The 5,757-nt window shown below is 32.5% G+C and overlaps 1 long non-coding RNA gene across 1 annotated transcript in view; it reads left to right on the top strand.

The window, feature by feature from the left end:
- Nucleotides 1-2,687: 2,687 nt before the first annotated feature.
- LOC130714243 (uncharacterized) overlaps nucleotides 2,688-5,757 on the top strand; it is a 3,310-nt gene continuing 240 nt past the window's right edge. The window contains exons 1-3 of the long non-coding RNA XR_009011206.1: nucleotides 2,688-3,194; nucleotides 3,891-4,043; nucleotides 5,557-5,757. The exon at nucleotides 5,557-5,757 is cut by the window's right edge and continues 240 nt beyond it. This is a non-coding gene — a long non-coding RNA (uncharacterized LOC130714243). The remainder of the gene's footprint in view (nucleotides 3,195-3,890; nucleotides 4,044-5,556) is intronic.

Below are 5,757 nucleotides of genomic sequence, written 5' to 3' on the forward strand. Positions count from 1 at the left end.
AATGCTACTAAATTTTCGATCAATAAAATTATTATTGGAATAGGTATTTAATTTATATAGGACGATAATGTAAAGAGTTTTTCATATACATCTAATTATATATCTTAATTTTTCATTTTAAATATTTTATTTAAAATTAATTATGATGTCACAGATTGATTAACTCTAATAAGATGTCCCTGTAAAAATTATACTCTACTTATTCATACTTATCACTATATGTGTTACAAACATAAAATATAATAATATTTTCAAAGTATTATTTAAAAAAAACAGCTACTTAGTGAAAAAACCAATCTGCACTATTTTGCTGAATTAATTCATCAACTCACTTTGAACAAAAGAAAACTCACAAAAACATCCAATTTGAACAATGCATTTGTGATTTTTATATGTATTTTCTTTTATTAAAATTTCCCTTTTTAACTGGTCAATTCGCCATAAAAACAAGATTGATTATGTTTTTATCCTCACATTCCAAAGGAGAGTTATCGAATTAATTTGATTAACCCTACTCAGGTCCATCTATTCGCTTATGCTTTTTATTTCGTATTTATATAATCAAAAGTTAAGTAGAAAAAATATGACTGAAAGTTTTAAAATGATTTTATATAAATAAATGTTTCTTTTACTATATAATTCAAACTTGCAGACTACTCTATACCCACTCAGGTTGATTTAAATTGGGACATTATATATTTTTTTCTAATCGTATTAACCTTAACCCTCTAATTTTATCGAGTTATAATTCGGGTTGAGTGTTGTCCAACTTTTCCAGAGGAACTAATGATGGGTCTAGTAATAATAAGGAAAAGTTGGTGAGATAGAAAAATCAGAGAATGAAGAAGTTAAATCACCACAAATAATGAAAATGATATAGGAGGTCAAAATCACGAAAAAAGAAAACAAATGCTTTTTTGTTGAATGCTTTGTTTCTTGTTTTATTATATACATCAATGTCACATAAACATAATCTCCACTTACACTTTTACATTTTATTTTATTTGGTAGAGAAGAAAAAAATAGACAAAAAAAGAATTGAGAAGAGAGGAATTTAAAATAGAGAAATAAAGTAAATTTATATGTTGTTTGGTATTATATAGATAAAAGAAAGAGATGGGAAATAATGAGGTGGAAGAAAAGAAAAAGTTAAGTTTTGATTAAAAAAATATTTTTAAAAACAAAAAAGTCAGAATGTAGCTTAGTAGCGGTTCTGCTAAGAAAATGAAAAAATAAATCATATAATAGTGGCAGTTTAGGGTTTAGAACCGCCACCAACTGCACTTAAATTAAAAAAAAAAAGTTGAGCCATGAATCTCTTTGCAAAATGTGAAGAGATTAACAAAGGGGAAAAACCCACACTCTATCTCTCTCACCTACATTAATGCACAACCAAACAATGATACACAATCCACCTCTCTCATATCTCTCTCTTCCCTCAATCTCTTCTCCATCTCTATGCTATTAAACACAGTGTTAGAGAGATATAGAATCAGAAGAGAGAAAAACGAGTGATATGATGTTATATGTGAAAACAGAAGAGAGGGTGAAGGAAAACAAGGTGAAAATGAATTGTAAAAGGATGTTAAGTACGAGTATATCATAGCTAATGACTGCAATGGTGCATTAATGAGGAAAGTCTTTGATGAAAGCCTCTTCAGCATTAAGAAAAAGAATGAGTTAATGGTCAAATTAATCCATAATTTTGTAAGTGAGTTTGTTTTAGTCCTTTGACGGAAAAATAATGTTTAATGACGGTAAAAAATAGATAGTAGTTACAAAAATGACTGCCACTAAACATCATTTTTTCCGCCGAGGGACTAAAATCAAACTCTTACAAAATCCAAGACTAATTTGACCATTAGCCCAAAAAGAATACATCATCCTCAAAGAGAAGTTCAAGTCTCTGTTTGATATATTGTATATATAATATAAAGTATGATTCATTACGTCTTACATCATTATATATGATAGGATAAGATCCTATAAAAAATTTATATTATCCAGTATTTGGTCACATACTATCATATAATTTAAATTGATACAATCATATGTTTGGTGGAGGGTGGTGGTGGTGGTAGAAGTGGCGGTAATGAAGGGTGGTCGTTGCAGCGGTAATTGTGGTGACAATGGCCTTTGAATTATGAATGAGTTACTTGATATGATTAGGAAGTCCAACCATTATTAGATTAATTCGACAATTCTAATTTAGATTATGAGTTAGAGTCATTTAGTTGTTGTTTAAGGGTCTTTAATTGAGCCGGTAAACATGGTAAATTGAGTAGTACCTTCAACATCATGTTGCTATGCAATTTAAGATGAATCAAGACATTTAAATTTGGTTTCTCATTGTAAGAATAATTGTTACAAAGATAAACCATACCTGAAATGTCATGACTTATGATCCATCTCACATTGTATAGCAACACGATATGAGAGATACTGCTCTAAATATACTCCATACCCCACCAACTCAGAAACCCTTAAACAACGATAAAAAAGTGTGACTCATCATCTAAGTAATGAATGTCACCAATAGGGATGGCAATGAGTAGGGTCTGGGTAGGGTACTATAGTCACTACAAAAAAAACGTTAATTAGTGGGGGTTATTTAACGGGGGTTTTAACAACCCCCGCAGATTACATTAATTTTCATTAGTTAGGGGAGGTTTTAATAACCCCCGCAAAAAATTACGTTATTAACTCTCCCAATTTTCACTCTCTGAACTCTCATCTCACAATCACTCTCACTCTCACTCTGAACTCGTTTCTCATTCTCACTCTCACGATTGCAACCTGATTCGTTAACCATGGAAGCTCCTGAATCCTTTCCACCGATTTGATCTCTCGATTTCCACCGATTGCAACCTGATTTGATCTCTCGATTTCCACCGATTTCAACCTGATTCACTCTCGATTTCTTTTGATTCGACTCTCAATTTCACTCTCCTGATTCCACTCTCGATTAAACCCTAAAATCTACTCTCGATTCTCTTCATGATTCCTCAATCTCCAGTGTTTCACGAGAAAACGCTCAATCTCTGCTTCACTTGCATTTTCCTGGTAAGAACTCAACTCCACTTCCATATGAGTTTCAATTTTGCTTCTGATTTTGAGTTTTGTTTCTCTTTGGAATCACAAATTAGGCAGAAATTCTCTGGAGCTGGAACCTAGACATTGTTAGGAGCTGGAAGGTAAGTCGATTTCGTTTGCTTAACTTGAATTTCTATGGCTGGATTGGTATGATATGATCGAGTAAAACTGTGGAAGTGAATACAGGTTTTCCAGTTTCAATTGGCTTCTGGGAGTGTTGACTTGTTTCATACGATTGATAACTTGGATCAATCCCAATTTTTCAATGAAATACTCAAGTTGAATCTGAATGGGGAACCCCTTTTAGCTACTAAAATTCCTATATTAGAAACAAAGCGAATAGTATAAAATCATTTATTCTGTTTGATATCAGCAATTAGCATTGACATCAGCTGCATATTCTGTTATAGAAGAACGTTGCACACTAGTATTTATATTTACTTTTCCAAGTCTTGTGTTGGTGATGTTTGTAGCCAGTATAAATGGGATTATCCCTTATAGCTGCATATCTCTATTTTATATTTCTATAAACAGTGATGGTATTATGTTTTGCTTGCTCCCCATAAGAGCTTGTTCTTGTTGATGTTTAATGGCTTGTTTTCTCCTTTTAACTGTGTTTTAGGCAGGAATAAGTTTCAAGGCAATCTCTATTGCACTACAAGAACACATTTTCCTTATCATTTCAATATTTTATGAAGCAGGATTTTTTTTATACTGTTATTGGGAACTGATTGGTACTGTCATTTTGAGCTATTAACCATTTTGTTGCTTGATAGGTTTTTGCTTTGGTTATGCAGTCATGCCAAGGTTCAAGCGTTTCCACAACCCACAAAAATCAGCGTCTGGATCATCAATTGAAGCTTCTTCACAATCAGCTCCTGAAGTCTCTCAAAAATCCCCACCATCGAAGAACCCCGTGAGTACACCATCTTGGAATGTTGAAGCAATAGGTATGTGTCATATTTTCTTAACAATCTTGGAATGAATTATTATCTATTCCCTTTTTCTTATCTGAAATTATTATCTCTCTTGCCCTCTCCCCCCTCTCTCTCTAACTTACATACACACAAGATATTAATGAGCTTTTAATGGTTAGCTTGCAAAACTTGAGCTTAACTCATTTATATAAACTGACTGTTTGGTGAAATTTAATTTCGCCATTTGAACACTTTCTTCTTAAACCATGTATCGTTTTCAAATCTTCCTTAGGAGAAATAAATACTGCTGAGTAGAATATGTATATGCTTTTAGTGGTGCGTTATGAGTTTATGACTAATTAGCATCTTAGCCTGTGTGCACTACACAGTAAAAATAATATAGACCAGATTCCTATGATCCTTGTTCTGGAGTGCATCTACTTCAATGACATCAGTTTTCTTTCTTCTTCAATCTTCAGTGGTTGTTTGTATCAATTCGTTTTGTTTTTATCCAGATTCACATGTAAATTGCATTTCAAAGGGACAGTGTAACAGTGAAGGTTGAAGTATTGATAGATCATGCGAGAAACTTGAGGATAGCCATAGGTTGTATTTTTTTATCCTAGACATGTTTGGTTGTCTAAAGTGTACGAACTATATAGGTTAGAGAATGAAACATCTATTTGGAGTTCGTTTAAACTAGTGAAGTAGGATGAAGTTCTGAAACATTGGTGAGGGTTGTTACTTCTAGGAAGATAAGAGCAGGCAAGAATGAGAGTTGTTATGATGGGGGGTGGCAATGAGTGAGGGGTGTGGAAATATATTTATACTAGTTAGAATGGGAAAAGAGAATATTAAAAAACAAATGAATGGATTGGTTTTGATATTTGAACGAGTGAAAATAGTAACTGACAAAGTTGAAACTGAAATAAAGAAAGAAGGCCTAGGATGCTGCAGAGAAAACTGTGTGTTCATAATCATAGAATAATTTATAAATAAATAAATAAGATCATGACACTTTAGAAGATGGACTTTTGAAGTGGTTTTAGTGTAATTTCTCTAGAAAAATGAGATAGATGCTTTGAGAAGTTTAGATTTTTGGTGTGTTGTTCATCTTATGTCCATCTTAGGAAACAGTCACTTGCCCCTTTTTCTATAGTCTCTGCTAATTTTAGCTCAATTTGTAGGATTTGTCAGTTACTAGAGTGGTTCTCCAACTAAATTTACATTTTAAGCTTACTTTCTTTTCCTTCCTTTTTTACCTGTTATAGAAGATGTGTACCGACCTATGCTGTAAGCAATAGCATATACCTTGAGAATGAAAGAAATTAAGACCAGTAGTGCATCCAATAAACACATGCTTCTTATCCTTAATATACTACAGGTTCTTTACTTAACTCTGTTTTATCTTTCAGAGACTCAAACAGGGAAATTGATGGATGTAAATTTTCTCTCTTTGTTTCTTCTTTCTACTGTTGTTACTTATCTGAAAGGTTTCTAGAAAGTTTCTTGCTATAATCTCAATTTCTCAAGTTTTCATTTTCAGGTTGTATGGAGTACTCTCCAAAATATATCATTGATTTCTTTCCTAATTGGTATTACTCTATTTGGATGGGCAACCAAGCAAGTTATAAATGTTATTCAGGTTGGTTCATGATACATTTATGCTTGATATTTAGATGATGATTGATGAGGTGTTGTATAATGTATCTATCTAGTTTTTTTACCAACCCCTACCCCATAATGA

This window comes from Lotus japonicus, chromosome 4 (assembly GCF_012489685.1).
Source record: "Lotus japonicus ecotype B-129 chromosome 4, LjGifu_v1.2".
Taxonomy (NCBI): domain Eukaryota; kingdom Viridiplantae; phylum Streptophyta; class Magnoliopsida; order Fabales; family Fabaceae; genus Lotus; species Lotus japonicus.